Below are 15,728 nucleotides of genomic sequence, written 5' to 3'. Positions count from 1 at the left end.
TTATAATCTGACGTTGTATCAAAACCAAGCAGTTGGGCATCGGCTGCTATACAGTAACGTAACATAGAACAGTGGCGGAATATGTTTTGGATGTCTGAATACAATAATACTCAATGACCGACTGCAACAAGATTGTTTATAATTAGTAAATCTGTAGATTGTGACGTATCTTTTTATTTTCCGCATGTGAGATGAAAGTGATTTTTGAGAAACCCAGATTTCAAAAATATGACGGCAGATTGGTACAATTGTTAACCGCAATTGTGAGAAGGAATATAACCAAAAATCCTTGTTGTAGCATTTTCGACGCCATTGCCCATCCTAAAAGCGAAAGATTCTGCCTGACAGCTGAACTTCATCAACGAGTGGCTAAAATTCTAATTCCGCGACATTTTCCCACCATAATTTAATGGTGTGAAAATTCTCATCGTCCGTCTTACAACGCGGAGACGATCCAGCGTTGACGACATTAGAATGTGGAACAGTTGGTTCAAATCAAAATCGCGGCCACATAACTCATTTTAAGTAGCGGATATATTAATAACGGTTAAGATGTCTAATAGACGGAAATGTGTGCGCGTGAAGATACACACCACGCACTCTTCGACATTAACGTTATGAGTGACCACAATCACACAGCATCCTCCTCCGGGGCTTGTATAAATAACCCCGGTACAACACCGTGTGATGCGCTGCTGTGCTACAGGAAATCCTAATGGGGCTTATGCTAACATCGCGCGCACATGGTTTGTTTTAATGCACGTCTCCGGCAAAGGTGACAGAGATGCGCGGCATATTGTACATCCGCCAGCAGTATATGTACGGCTGTTTGCAGTAATATTAGATTATCGGCACAGTATGAAATCAAGTTGTCGGAACTAAGTAATTGTCTGCCGTCTAGCATGTTTTGGGCCTCACCAAACCGGTACTTGTTGTTTTTGTGGTTGACCGGACAATTACACCGGATGGCAACATGTAAAGGTTGCCGCTAAAAATCAAAATAATGCCATGATTGATTGACCATGTGCAACGACTTGATGTGTAAGATTTTATTTGACCATGCTCTCTTACTTTACCATGAATACATTTTTTTCTACCAGATTTGTTTCGTCTGTTTCCCGTGCAATTTTTTTTATTCCCCAATGAAAAACCTCGAAGAACATAGAATGTACTCTGTACATGGAAAAACCAAGCAGAAAATTTAATTTTGTATTATATTTTGTTGCATGGTGTTGTATTTTGTTTTCAAATAATTAGCGACCACAACTTAGCGAGAAAACTCTGTTAGTACTGCAGTGTGTACTGTACGGGTTGATTTCAAAGTGTAAGCGGCATAACTATGTAAAAAGTTATATAATAAAATTAAAAGCGTAATGGGACATGGTGCATGCATGTTTTGTACTTAGCTCCAGCGTCACTTGAATTCATCTGCCATAATTGGAATATTTATTACGAGTTTCAAAAGATACCACAGGCAAGGGCTGAATTATAGCACGTTATTGCACATTTATGATCACACTAATCATTTTACTAGAAACATCCAAATAATAAATAAACTGTAGATAATTTACCAAGACAGTCCGCAAGTTTTACACCGTGACAGATAGAAGTATATCTGTATATCAAAATTAATAATTAAAGCAATATGTATATCACTTGTAGAGCTGTACCGTACAGTTGATCGGTTAAAGCAATGCTCTGTTTCAAAGACACAGAACGAAGATTGGATTTATTTCGCACTTCATCGAGCGCCATAAACTTTAAATAGGCACGTTCCCAGATGACCACAATGAATGAGATTCTCCAGTTAATTTATGGTGAATGGAAGTGCTAAGCGCCATTCCGATTCTCATTAGCATAAATCATCGTATAAGTGGACCTGTGGACGTCAGAACCGTAGCACTGTCTCAAACTCTTTAAGATGTGTGGATAGAATTATAGAAGTGCACCTTTGGATCTTAAATTCTTAATATACCGGCAGTAGATAGGTGATGGCCCCTTCCCTTTTAATATGCAGAATTTACAGGCACGCACGGGCGTTCATATAAGTAAGTACTCGAAACTAGGTGTGTCCCCTTCATCTGCCGGACTGCGGTATCATGTACATCCGGCTGGACAGTGATCACGTGACCGGAGTGGATCGCAACGTCGACACCGGCATGCGCTGATGCGCAGTATGATTGTCATGCACAGGATGCACATTGCAAGCCGGATAATTAATTCCACAACCTGATCGCCAATGCAAATGAACTGCCGAATGATCCTGAGATTATGCGAGTAATGCTGCGGAAAATGTCACTCGGCAATGGATGGGATGTAATCTGATCGCATAACCGTTTACCCATCCATTTGCAAGTTGTTCGTTAATGTTTGTATAATTATATCTGGTTAAAGTTAAATTTACGAGCACCGATCGATCTTATTGGAATTAAGAATAACTGTCACAGATATAGGCCTTTATGTATACTAATATTACACATGCGTAGTATAACGCAAAAGGTAATGCCTAAACTAAATTTGAATTATTTAACGAAATTTTATTAAAGAGATAAGTTTAAAGTATAACATGTATCTGTATGTGTTGAACTTTATATACGTATATGGGCCGTGTTGTAGAAAACCGATAAAATGCTATGCTATATAGGAAACTTGCGTCGAATAGAAGCCTACCAAATATTTTAAATCGAACTCCGTATGCGAAATTTTGAAACCAGGAGTTTTTTTCCAGACTGGCAGCAGGAAATTCGAAAATAAGTCAAATACACAAACGGAAGTCGATGTTATTAATATGTTTGTCTTGACCGCATGTACGTAGGGATACGTGTAATTTCCAAAATATTTTATATAAACAAATTGTAGAAAATATATTTATATATGCAGTTTGTACTTATAAAACGGTGAATTGGAAGTTTGTACATATGCTGTTATTAAATTAATTTGCAATTGTAAACGTTCTTAATAATACGAGCCTTATTTTAGATCCCGGGGTAAGCAGCTGCTTATTTCCATATTATGGAAATTCTAAAACTGTGTGATTCACACTCCGCGAGCGTTTTGTAAAGTTGACCTTATGTTGCGGCTGCTTTTTTTATGCCTGACCATGAGTCAGTAATAAGCAGCCGGTTTGCACACATAATTAAATGTACTTATTTCCATTCCGTTGCAACTATGAACAACGTTATGTTAGCCATGGCATGAATGACCAGCCGTATATTCTCCATGCATCAGATCACTGATGATGATTGCACTGCATTTAGCGGAATCTTTTGATCTATGGCATGAAAAATATATGTGGATGTGAATCATTCATTTATTGTGGAATGAAGGGCGGGGCGGTCGGTATGCGCTGTAGAGTGTTACACAAGGCGCTTGCTGATTAAACTGACCGATATGAAAAGCCGAGACGAAGATGACGCTGATGTTCAGCCAGATTACTAGTATTATTTGCCCAACCGTCGATAAAACGCACTGTTCTCGACTGACCACACCAACCGGCAAGGAAATGCATCATTGTGGGAAAAAAGCTGTTAAATGCTTACTGATGCTGTTAAGACGTTTGGTAATAATTAGCAATAAAGATTAACGATAATATCATCCACAGAGTAATGGAGCAACAGGTGTTCTAATTAGCATCGACGCTTTCTTACATGTATTGAATTTCCCCTGATAATTTGTTTGATATAAAAATAAAATGTGGACAGTAATAGTCTAAAAACGGAACAAATTCTGAGATTACATTGCATTTAATTTATCGCGGTCTTCTGGAATTATTCGTTTATTTTACGTGGCATTCAGAACGTAAAAGTCTGATTGATAAAAAAATTTCGACAAGCAGATCCTCAAGAACAGGATCCTGAAATAAATTCTCTCATAAACTGCTTCATTCAGCGTGTGAACCAAATCGATGGCATCCTTGAGTTCTCTGACTGAAACGGCATATTTTTACTGTAAAATCCGGTTTCCATTTTACGCTCTAAACATTCCGCCTTCCTGTTGCGTAGCCGGCTAACCTGGCCCATTCATTCATTCACGCGAGTTTCATTTTATGAATGAATGCCCCGGCCAAACCGCATTTGAGTCGAGAAGAGAACGAGAGAGAGAAACATAGAGAGAGACGGAGTTGTAGCAGACTGCAGTACGAGTGCAACGCTTGGCAGCGCTGTGCATCTCAACGTGCTGGCACGCCTTCAATGGACGTACGTACAATCCAGCAGCACGCAGTGGCAGTGCTGCACCGCTCGGCTGCCTCAAGCAGCTCTTTCGACTGTATGAAGCGTTATTGTCGAGGGTACGCATTTTCCATAACTCAATGGGCAAAAACTCCAACCACATGAGAAATTATGGTTTTTGGCGAACTGTTTACCACACAACTTTTCCCATGAAATCACGTGCTAATATTTTGGCCCATCATTCGAATCCTCTCCGGTGTGGATTAGTCAACGTTGGTTAGATTGTAAGGGAATTTTATCTGTTGGATTGTCTATCGTTCAACGGCGTGTCCATGCCGTCCTTTCAAGATTTACTGGTGAGGATCCATAATCAGCGCACTGTCGATGAGGATGTACCGCGCAAAATGACATGTCGAACGCCGAGTTCCGCGTCTAGTCACTCCACGCACAGCCATTCATCCTCGTCGTCCACGTTCTCGTCCCTGTCGACGGGCAGTACATCGTCAGCGGCCTCCGATGACGGCTGGCAAAAAGACATCGAAATACGGGAAATTTATAAAAGCGGAAAGTTAAAGTTGATCCCATTGGAAAAACGGATCTTTACTCGACAGGTGAGTTGGTAGATCGCACAGAAAATGCTTTACCGTAGTTTGGACGAGTGGGTTCAGAGTTCTGACCAAAACTTGTGCTGTTATTGGCAAAATGAAGGAAATTCAAAATTCGGATACTCAGATATTGAAGCGATGAAAGCTTGCTTTTTATTTAGCAGTTTATAGTATTTTTGGCCAGATTTTAATTGCTTATATTCCTATGCTTTTACTTCTTTACAATCCGTAGTGAGAAATCTGTTATTGTGTTTTATATTGCTTCTTGGAAATTTTTTTATGAACGACAGTGTATGTAGCGGCAACATTGAAGTGTAACATTTTTCGATTGAAATTTAAATTTTTAAATGAAATTTAAGCATTACGTGAGTCAGATTTTTAATTGTTTATATCCGGCTGGTTACATACATCGTCTAAAAATACCAGTTTATATTATTTCTTGGAATTTTTTCATGAATAGTATCAATCAACAATGGAAACGTACTGACCAAGTTTTCGTTGAAAATTAATGTGGTGTAATTTTGGCGCGCGTGCATTTCTGCTCGTAGAATGCATAAACACGTTGATGAGCTGCGAAATGATCAGGGCTTGGCTTTTTATTGCTGTTAATTTTGACATTTGACTTTTATGATTTTCGATTTTTGTAACGATTTTCCATTTTCCCGATTTTATCTGGTCCGTGCCGCGCTCGATCGGTGCGAAAACGAGTGGTGTGAAATTGATGAAAATATGTGCAGAAAACAAAAGATGAATAATCCGGGCAATTGTTTCACCCGTGCACTGACCCAGTCCAGGGCTTTGAGCAGTGTTATTCATTTTAAAAGCAGGTGTATACAAAATTTCTGGTGATGAATGGATGATTTTGCGTTGGTAAACATCGGCTGGAGAGATTCGTCTGTGAGTCAAACTCACTCATATTTCTCAAGTGACTGCTGCCATGAGAATGCTCGAGTACGATTTCAGGGTGCGTTTCCTCAAATATTTCTTACTCGCTGTGTTACACCTGGATGAGTTATTAGATGTTTTACACAGTGTTCACGCTGTTACAGCTTCACTTGACACGTTTTTTTTCTTTCCTGAAGCTTCACTGAAGAGCCGTTGTGAATTTTTCCGGCTTCATTAATATTTATTTCAGTTTGTTCCCTCTGTAAAACCTGTTTGTTTCGTACTCGGTCTGAGTCGGTACTGTTTTTGTGTCGGTTTTATATTGATTCTGATATCGCATTTAATGTGGTTTTGAGCGATTAATTCGAAAATTTCCAGGTTAAAATTTTATTATCGTGTTTTTCTTTTTATTCCGCTGTCAACCATTTTAAATAATTTTCCGGTATCGGTCGATGGTGGTTGTATCAGGTAATTTCGGGAACCGCTTTTATGCGACGGAAATGCGCCCATTGTTTCTATGAATCATGATAATACAATTTCCGTGGAGGTTTGAATGTTAGCCGTGAAGGAGATTAGGTTTAAACAAGTAAAAATGCTTATCAGAAATTGTTTAGAAAATGTTTAATGTTTAGAGTTTATGATAAGGCTTTTGAGCGTTTCTGTTTGCATAACCGATTATCGATCCTGATTTCGGGGCTGTTGGATAGGGTGCCATATGTTGATTGATTTGCGTCATTTTCCCATTACGAAATCAGCACATTATAGTTTATACGTTATTCTGGCTAAACTGTTTATTTTTAGTATGCAAGATTTTCATTGGGCTGGTTCATTACATAATATAATTAAAAGCTGGAAAGAATTAAAAGTAACTGCTTCAACAGATCGTTCTTTTGGTCGGATTTTATTTGATAATTTAAATAATTTTGATAAGTACTGTAATTTGAATTGGGACTGGGATTTTTGAACATGTTTTTGCTGGCTGGAATTTTGGGAATAACAAGTGGTACACGAACCGGCTCTTTGAGAGAATGTTGTAGCACCATGATTCCGATGGAAATTTTTCTTACTGGCGTTTCTTTGAATTGCGAGCAATGATCCTAAGAAGTTGAATGAAAAATGTCGTTGTGTGACATATGGACGTGTGAAAAAACTATGCGCTATAAGACGAAAAATATTTATATTTTGGTGGTTAACGCTGTGTGGGTGTTTTGTTGTTTAGCGGGAAAAGGCGTATTATTGTTTATTTTGCATCCACGATGAGAGCCGTCCATTTTTGGAGCTGTACGAGGATCACAGGAGTTCCTTATCGCATGAGCCACTGCGGGTGATCACGCTCAGCCAGTGCCAGCACGTTTCCCCCAATATCAATCCCAATCAGCACTCCTTCACGCTCACACTGGCCAACGAAATCTACCAGCTGGCCGCGGAGAATCACACGGATATGCAGGATTGGATTGGCACGTTGCGGACCAAGTTGCAGGAGCTACAGTCTTTCCAGGTATGTAGCAGCCTGATAACTCTAATTTATTCCTGAAAAATTATTTTAAAACTGGCATCCTGTTTTCTAAGTAAACTGTAAAGGAGCTACTGTATTATTTACTCATTTTTCTGGATGTTTAGCTATAATGTTTTGGGTATTGCACAGTGTAGTAAGAATTGATTAGCATCGGATTTTTTCTTGATGACTTTTTGAGTTAGGAAAGTAGATCAAATCAATTTGTTGACTGTAGGATATACTTTTTTATGGCGATATCGTAGTGAGTGGCATATGCGGAAAATACAGCGGAATGAATGAAGACTTTTACTGTATCTAAAGTAAAGTATCCATCTAAAGCATTGTTTGTTAAGAGCAGTCGTTGTTATTATTTTATTTCTAAATGAGCCGGATTGCTTCACAGTCCGTGCTGCACTTCTTGTGGAAGTCTCACATTTTAAAGGTATTATTATCCCATATTTTTTGCATCCTTTTTAATTCTGATTAAGAACAATATTTAAATAGAAAATTTGAATGTGGTTCTAACTTCTGTTTATGTGTTTATTTGAATTTCGAATTCTCTTATGATCAGCGTTGAGCAATACTGGACATGGAAATTTTTGACCCATTTTTTGGCATGATAAATAGGAAAACTGGCGACGTTTTTGAAGAATGTAATCTTTTGAGAAGATATTGTTTGACTTCACCGCGCTGAAAGATTAAAGTCCATCGGGCGAAGAGGGTGTTGGTAGCATGCCGGAAAATACGTTGTGCGCTCTCTCGATAAGACAGCAGCAGCATTAGCGGGACGCACCCAGAACATGGTCGATTTACCGTCCTGGGTGCAGAATGCAGATTATCAATGAGAAAATATTTAGAGCAGGTAGGAGAAATTAATGAAGCCTGCACGAATTGGGGAGTGTCAAGGCCGGTGTGTGTGTGTATGGGTTGCTGCTGTGAGCAGTGTTCACCGAGCAACGGTAATGAATGAATCAATAGTCCATTGACTGCACAATAATGTACCCATGGCTATCGCCTTTCAAACCGGTGATGCAAGGGAAATTGCAGCTGCAACGAACAAACCGTGGCTAGATTGAATTATGCAATGCTCGGCGGAAAAAATGTGGGCGCTGCTTATAGAGAGGAGAGGGCATGTGAGCGTTGCACGAGGGATGCATTATTGACAGATTACCTACTGGGACAAATCATCATTTACGCTCCCCCTTGATTGGTGTGGGTCTGCATTCATTGGACGAGCCGGTTCGGCAATTCCTGCGAATTTACTGCCGTCGCTCGATAATTTTTGTATTAAAATTGCCACATTTTCAATCGTGATGGTAGCCCGTAAAATTAAAATAAAAAAATAAATTTAGGGATCGGTTTAATTTTTTCGATAAATTATCGTTAATATTTAACAAATTATTTTTATCGAATAGGCGAAATTTTTTTAAATGAGGTGAGATAATAATAAGAGCTGAAACTGAAGTCACGTATTCTGTAAAAGGTTGTGTTAATCGGAAATTGTGCATTAGAAGCGCAAGGAAAAGTTTCTTTCCCAGCGGAAATGAAACTGGCATATTCCCATTAGAGCCCTCGCGTTCCTCTCACGTCATCCCATACGAATGATTTATCGGAAAAGGAAGCCCCGGTAAATGAGTTTGAAATTTCCGCTGGAAACGGGCCTCATTAAGAAGAGCCCTTCAGTGAACACTGCTGACGGATGACTGTTGTCGTGGGGTCGGAATGCCAGTGGTGTGTCTGGTGATCCATTTTGGGGATTAAATATCAGTTGGCGAAACAGACACTCGAAGGCAGCCGGACCCGGTCGGGCCAGTTTGGTTCATTGAAAAATTTCATTCATTTCTGACAAGCCTAAGAATGCCATGTGTAGTGGTCTGAGGGGGTTTGGAAAAATCGATAACAAACCCATTTAAGAAACTGAGAGGTAGGCAGAGACATTGCAAAGGCAGCAGGACAGGCAGAATGCAGAAGGGTGCCGCACCCAGCCGTTTATAACCGGTCAGAAAATGCAGTGTGTGTTTGTCGTCGGTGTTTTGTTCGGTAGCCCCGACCGGCTCCGGTGTTGCATCGGATGCAGGGAGGTTTTGCGCCGGTTGTGGGTGAAAGTTCAGCCGGGTGGACGGGTGTAGATTCTTCATACTGCTGGAGATAATTTTGATGCGATGCCGATCGAAAAGTATTACGTGTTTGGATGAATGTACCACTCGTTGCGACTGATTCATGGGTGATTGTTGGTTTTGATTGCGGTGCGCACGAGGTTTGCCTACTTTTGTTCTGTTTGTTTCGTGGAAGATACTTGCAAGGAATTTTTCGTAGCACTTGTGTTGGGGTGTGTTTTTGCATTGGAACCCTTCCTGTGAAAACTGAATAATTTTGTTTGGAAAGATGAATTTTATTGTGCAACGATTTGCATTGATGGTAAGTTGCTGGACTTACTCTGTACCTAATTGATAACATTAAAATTAACACTGATTATTTGCTATGCAGTGTTGCATGAAAGTTTTTGTGCTTTACCGGTATCGCGAATTCACATTTTCTTGAAGCCGACAGTTGTCATGAAATATTTTGAGTCAACCGATGGAAAGTGTAATGTGACTTCCAATTAATTTTCTTAAGGATGAAAATTGTTATAATTGAATTTTTCTTTGTTTCTGTTGGTGCAGTGCTTTTATGAAATAAATTACTGGTACCTATATTTGTAGAATAATTAGTAATTGTCAAAAAATAGTTAGCTGAATTTATTTATTTAAATGTTTCGATAGTTTACTTAAAATTGCTCCAAAATTGTAATTAAGTGATTTAACTATTTTGAGCAGTTTACTTACTTTATTCACGAATATTGAACGATTGCATCATGGCTGAAATTCGTCTGCGGTCCATGTGAGCGCCCTAATGGGAGCGCATTACTCACGCTCATGGCTAGCACGGAAGTATGCAGATATGTTGGTCAGTGGGGTGTGCCACCCCAACGCTCGATTTCTCATCATTCGATCGCTATCATCATTGTGAGAAAATCTCTGAGTATCCATGCGGATGTGATGCTGCAAATGGTTCCCTTTATCGCATCCGCTCTTTGCATAAACACAAACCAATTTTGCTGGAATTTCCGATGACGCTAACCGCATCGCTTGTAATTACGTCAATGCATTTCAGGCGTTGCGTTATTTCGAAAATTAAATTTAGAAAAAATCAAAATTGTTTTGTAAGGCTGTCAATGTCAAATCTGTCTACGTTAAGGGTAATTATAAAACCGCAAATAACAAGCACTGGATCTAATTCGGATGATTGTAGGGTGATAAAAACGCCTACACTCGGTGCCCTCTGGTGTCGAAAGCCGACCCCAGCCCTCCTAGTCCTTCGGAACCCCCGTCCGAGCCCACGCACATCCTCTTCACCCCGTCCACCTCCCTGTCGCCGACACTCCTCCGCAGTGATCGCACCCGCACATCGGGCCGTCTCCGCGATCACCCCATCAAGAAACCCCCGGCGCTGCGCCTCCCCATCCAACCGCTGGACCCGGCGCTGTCTTCCCCTCCGGCCTTCAGTGCACCACCCATTCCAGAGCAGAAATCCGCGTCCCTCCCGACCTCTCCCACCATGCCGCCGCCCATCCCTCCGCGCGGCGTCAAACTGATGCGACGGTGCCGCATCCGCTCCTCTCGGCGCATATTCCCCGCCACCACCGCCACGGATAGCCGAGGATCGGAAGGACAAGGACGCCGGGGGAATGGCACCCCTGATCAGTCTGGATGAGGAGAAGAAAGAGTATGGGACGCTGTTTCAGAAGAAGCTGGAGAAAGTGGAAGGGAGTGTGGCAAGGAGAGACAGGAGGATGTCGTCGTCGATGGATAATGGTCATTTCAGACGAGTAAGTCACGCGTTTTCATTATTTTAGCGTGAAATGATATTGCGTTGTACGTGTTGACGTCGTTGTGTCTACATAGTTTGATGCTTTCTTTCATTTTAAAATTTTGGTAAAGGATTAAGTTCTTTAACCGCCATCAGCCAGAATACATAACAATTCGCGCGCGTAGATTTAGACTAATTTTGTTACACATTCAGGTGCAGGTAGCTGGACAGAAAAAATATATACAAACACTGAAAACACGAATTTCTGAAAATGACGATGAGACGAAAAATAATTTGATTAGGTAAATGTAAATGTGTAGCTGTATTATGTTTCAGTGTGGTTTCGTAGAGTAGTGGCATCAGCCAATGCGGGTTACCATCGAAAGATGTTGTGAAGAACATTTACAGTCCGCTGCATTTAATAATTATAATTTTTGGTTTGCAAATAAGTTCACAGTTCACCCTTGCAAGTACTACTAAATTAGAGTTTTGTTCGCATGCATGTGCAATGTTTTTTGGGCGGACTTTCCAATGGTTCCCAGCTTCGAACTGAAAAAAGGGCGGTAATCAGCGTCGGTGGTCAGTTTTTGTGAATGAAAGAAACTCATAGGATATGGCACATCTCTCCCGCTGTCAGTTATGTCTATCCATCGAAACGTGGTTGCACTGCCAACTGTCCAGTCAGGTCGCTGTTTTCATTCATGTTGCGCTTTCATTCATTCATTTTATTCATTCATAAAAATATCCCCGGCGACTGCTTGGCTGGCTCATCAGGCCTGACTGCATGAGTGTGTGTACTGTGTTGCTTTGCCAGACCAGATGGCGCGGCGGAATAAATGAATGAATGAAATAAAAATAAAGTGGTGTGGTGTGGGAGCCGTGCCCATTCATCGGGGTATAAATCATTAATGCCGGTCCGATCCGCTCTCTGCTCTCATACTCCCGCACACATGTCACAACAAGCCTCTTGATTCATTCATCCTGCCGACCGGAATACTTGCTGATCCGAAGTGGTTGGTCAGGAGAGCAAAAGTGGAAAAATAATCCATTGCGAACCACCGACGTTGCTTTTATGCCAACCGTTGATGGTGCGAAATGGAAGGGTCAATAATAACAAATTTATCGATTTACAGATTAAACGTAGCTCCGTCGATGATGCAATAGTTTTCGTAAGCTGGAAAAAGTGAATTTAATCACGCTTTCCGATATTTTTCTTTTTGTTGCACGGTGCATACGGAATTTATATTTCACAGGCGTACATTTCTGTGATTGAGCATTGGGAGCAATCGTAGTGCACAGGTTTGCACAGTTCTTCGGAAAGCTCCGAGTATTTAACTGCTTTAGTGTAAAATGAATTTCGCATACTTCGAATATAATTATATTACTTTTTATTACTTCATGTTGCAAAATGTTGCTTACTGTTAATTTACCGGTTTATTATCCAACAGGAAACCCGATCTCAGACGGCCTCGCCGGCGTTAAGTGATCATAGCGTGGCTTCCTCCACTTTATCCGAGCCCAGTCCCACGTCAGCACTGGCGCCCTTTTCAGCCTTCTGGTCCTGTGATACCGACAAGAGCGAGGATAAAAATACCGGCTCAACAAGGACGGAAAAAGTGCTCACGTTGCGCCAGCAGCAGGTCGTCCGACTGAAGGAGCAGATGCACGATCCGCGGGGGGTCACCGTCAAGCTGCGCAAGAAGGACTGTCTGGCGTCATTGGCGCTGGTGGACGCCTTTGGATGTGTCTGGTAAAAGGCATAACATTTGCGCAAGCAGAAATTATCTTTCCATGCTTATCGTATTTCATTCAACTTTGCCCTTTTTGTTTAATATTTTCGATTTTTTCAAACTTTTTTCGTGGAAATTTCAGGGCCTTGATTTTTTTAAATGATAGATTTTTTAAACGATAAGGCTTTTCTGTTTTTGGGTGGTTCAAGTTGGCGCGTGACCTTCACGCCGTGATTTTTGCCCCGATAACCGATGGATCGTGACTGATTATTTGTTTGCGATGCGATTTTGTAAACACACGAGGCGCTGCTGTGGTGTGGTGTGAAAGATATTTTGGCAGATGGATAGCCCAGCATTTTTCTCCAGTCGATTTCCTGGCAAAATGACCGCCCGTGTGTCATTCCACAAAGTGAGCACGCTCGCGCACGCGGAATTAGGGTGTGCGTGTGTAGAACAGGCGGCGACGGGAAGCAGCCGGGCTGTAAAAGTGTAAAAGGTGCGTTGTCGCTTGATTAGGTATCTCTTCGGGTCTGCATCCGTCCCCTATCTATCGCTCTGTTTCGGTAAACAGTGCGCTAGTTTAACGGCACAATGTCAGGCCGCTTCCAATCCCATCCGGTCGTCTGGGTAGTATCGGTTATTTGGCTGTTGACGCTGGCAGGCGAAGGTGCACGTATTAATATAATCAGAAGGATGGGCCCGATCTGATTAGGACGCGCTACATGCTTTTGGTCATCGGCGTTGTGCGGCGCGGGTGTTTGGATAAACATGACATCATAGTTTCGTCTGTTGCGCAAGGTAGTCGCGCTCTGCGTGTGAACAATGTTGACCGTATGGCCGCGTTGTTGACAAAGTGTTTTTATGGTTTGTTGACGATGATCTGTCAGCGTTTAGCGCAGTTTGCTGTCGCAGGCATAAATCGATGCTCCATTCAGTGAATTTTTTTGTTGGTTTTCTGCGTAGCTTAGGCTGTTCATGAATTCGCGAAATATTCCAGTGCAGGTGATACTTCGTCGAATCGTGTAAACTGTAGCTGAACAGTTAACTGAGCGATTAGTTCCACTAAAAACATGGGGGATTTTCTGAAAATAATTAGGAAATAAATAGAAATAAGTAATAATTAAATTGATAGTATTAAATTTACTGATAATTAAATTGAAAATTGTCAGAAATTTATTATAGATAATGACTGGAAATGTATTTTTAACTTTATAAATTTTGTTCGTTAATTTTATTTGGCTTTATTTTTAGGGTGGCCGGTTGGAAACAGCGCGAACATCCCCACTTCCACTCCGTGTTCCATCTGGGCGACCAGGTGGTGTCGGTCAACGGCATCTACATTGCCCGCGCCACCGACGCCCACCGCCTCATCCAAGACGCTCCGCCCAATCGCTCCGTGGTCTTCAATCTCAACCGGGTGCCACGTGCCCGCGTGCTGGTCATCGAGCGTCAGATGGATGGGGAGAATCTGGGCCTGATGCGGGAGGGGAAGTCCGCTGAAATTAAAACCGTTGTCCCAGAGAAACCGGCGGCTAAGTTTGGCCTGCCCGCCCGCTCCGTCACGTGTGATGGGAGCAGTCTATGTAATTGGGTTCTCACGGAGATCAACCACCGACCGCTGAACTGGTTCTTTAAAGAAAACGAGGTAAATTTGATGTGTTTACTTTTATTTATACTTTTTCTTAGTTATTAATAATTTTCAGACCTTTTTTGCAAAATAATGCAGTTGTTTTGTTGTACTGAATTGTTCCGGAAAGGTTATAATTTTATTAAATATAAATAAATTTCGGCATACTTTCCGCTTGTATTTTGAATGCTTTTCAGAAGAAAATTGTGAATGCTGAGGCGCTCCGTTCAAAAATTACAAAAACTAGAAAAACGCGATCAGTGTTAAAAAATTATTCACCCTGATGTTAAACAATTTATTCTTCTTGTGACAAAATGTGTGGTTTTGTCACCGTATTTGAACGGAATTTTATACGACAGTGAATATGATTTCCAGTTTTCTGTGAAATACATGCAGCTGATTAATGGTGGTGTTTTTTTTCCTCTAGATCGATGACCGTTTGAACGCACTGGGGAAAGAAATCTCGATATTAGTGCAGCCTTCAGATCTGGTGCAGGCCATTAAGAAACAGCTTAAAACACTGCGCAACTACAAAGATTACATTGTCCAATGATGCTGTCGCCATCATCGGCACAATGTGGCTCGCTGTGATGCTTTTCCGATGGGGAGAAATCGGTTTTTTCCCCGCTTATCCCCTGTTGACGCAGTAAAGCGATCGCTTTTCGCCGGGCAGCTCGACGTTCACGACAAGGAGGAAGTGTGTGTAAATTAACCAGAAAATTGCAGCTGTTGCGGTCGTTTATTTCTCTTTCTGGCCTCGTGTTTTCTAAACGTTTTCTCTCACGTGGATCGGATGAATTACAGTTGTTCCACGGATTTTTTGGCTTTTTATTAGTTTTTATCTTGTCTAAATGTTTCTTCACACTCTCTGTGTCATGAAATTGTGCACACAATTTTTTGATTGTTTTGTTGGCGTATTTTTTACGTTTTGATTTGGCTAGTCAAGTGAAAGATGATAAGAGATTATCTGGTACTAGCAATGCTTATATGGTGTGCTAACTATCGACAACAAAAAACGTCGCACGAGAATTATTTAGTTGTTGTCGTAAAAACCAGATTTTCTGAACTTGTTTTAATTTACATACATTTGACATACACGTACACGAGATGTGTGTGTCAGAACTCGTCTCTGCTGCACTTCTACTGTAGAGTGCGAAAAGATTACTTCCGGTATTTACTGTTTACCGTATATCACATCCAAAACTTATAAGGATTTATGGTTTCGGCTCGTCGACTTTTGCAACTCCATGTGTGGCAAAACATAACGCAGCTTGCTTAATTGTTGATTGATTTGTAGTTTAAATCGCAAGAAGATTTATTTAGTTAGTAATTATAAATGCATGGTACTTGTGCATCTGTTGTACTTGT

At 41.1% G+C, this 15,728-nt stretch overlaps 1 pseudogene; it reads left to right on the top strand.

The window, feature by feature from the left end:
- The first annotated feature begins 4,292 nt into the window (after positions 1–4,292).
- Positions 4,293–15,383, top strand: LOC129585233 (uncharacterized; annotated as a pseudogene).
- Positions 15,384–15,728: the final 345 nt, after the last annotated feature.

This window comes from Paramacrobiotus metropolitanus, unplaced genomic scaffold (genome assembly GCF_019649055.1).
Source record: "Paramacrobiotus metropolitanus isolate TYO unplaced genomic scaffold, Prichtersi_v1.0 Parri_scaffold0000016, whole genome shotgun sequence".
NCBI classification, from domain to species: domain Eukaryota; kingdom Metazoa; phylum Tardigrada; class Eutardigrada; order Parachela; family Macrobiotidae; genus Paramacrobiotus; species Paramacrobiotus metropolitanus.
The sequence above is the reverse complement of the archived record's forward strand: the minus strand, read 5'-3'. Positions and strand labels throughout refer to the sequence as shown.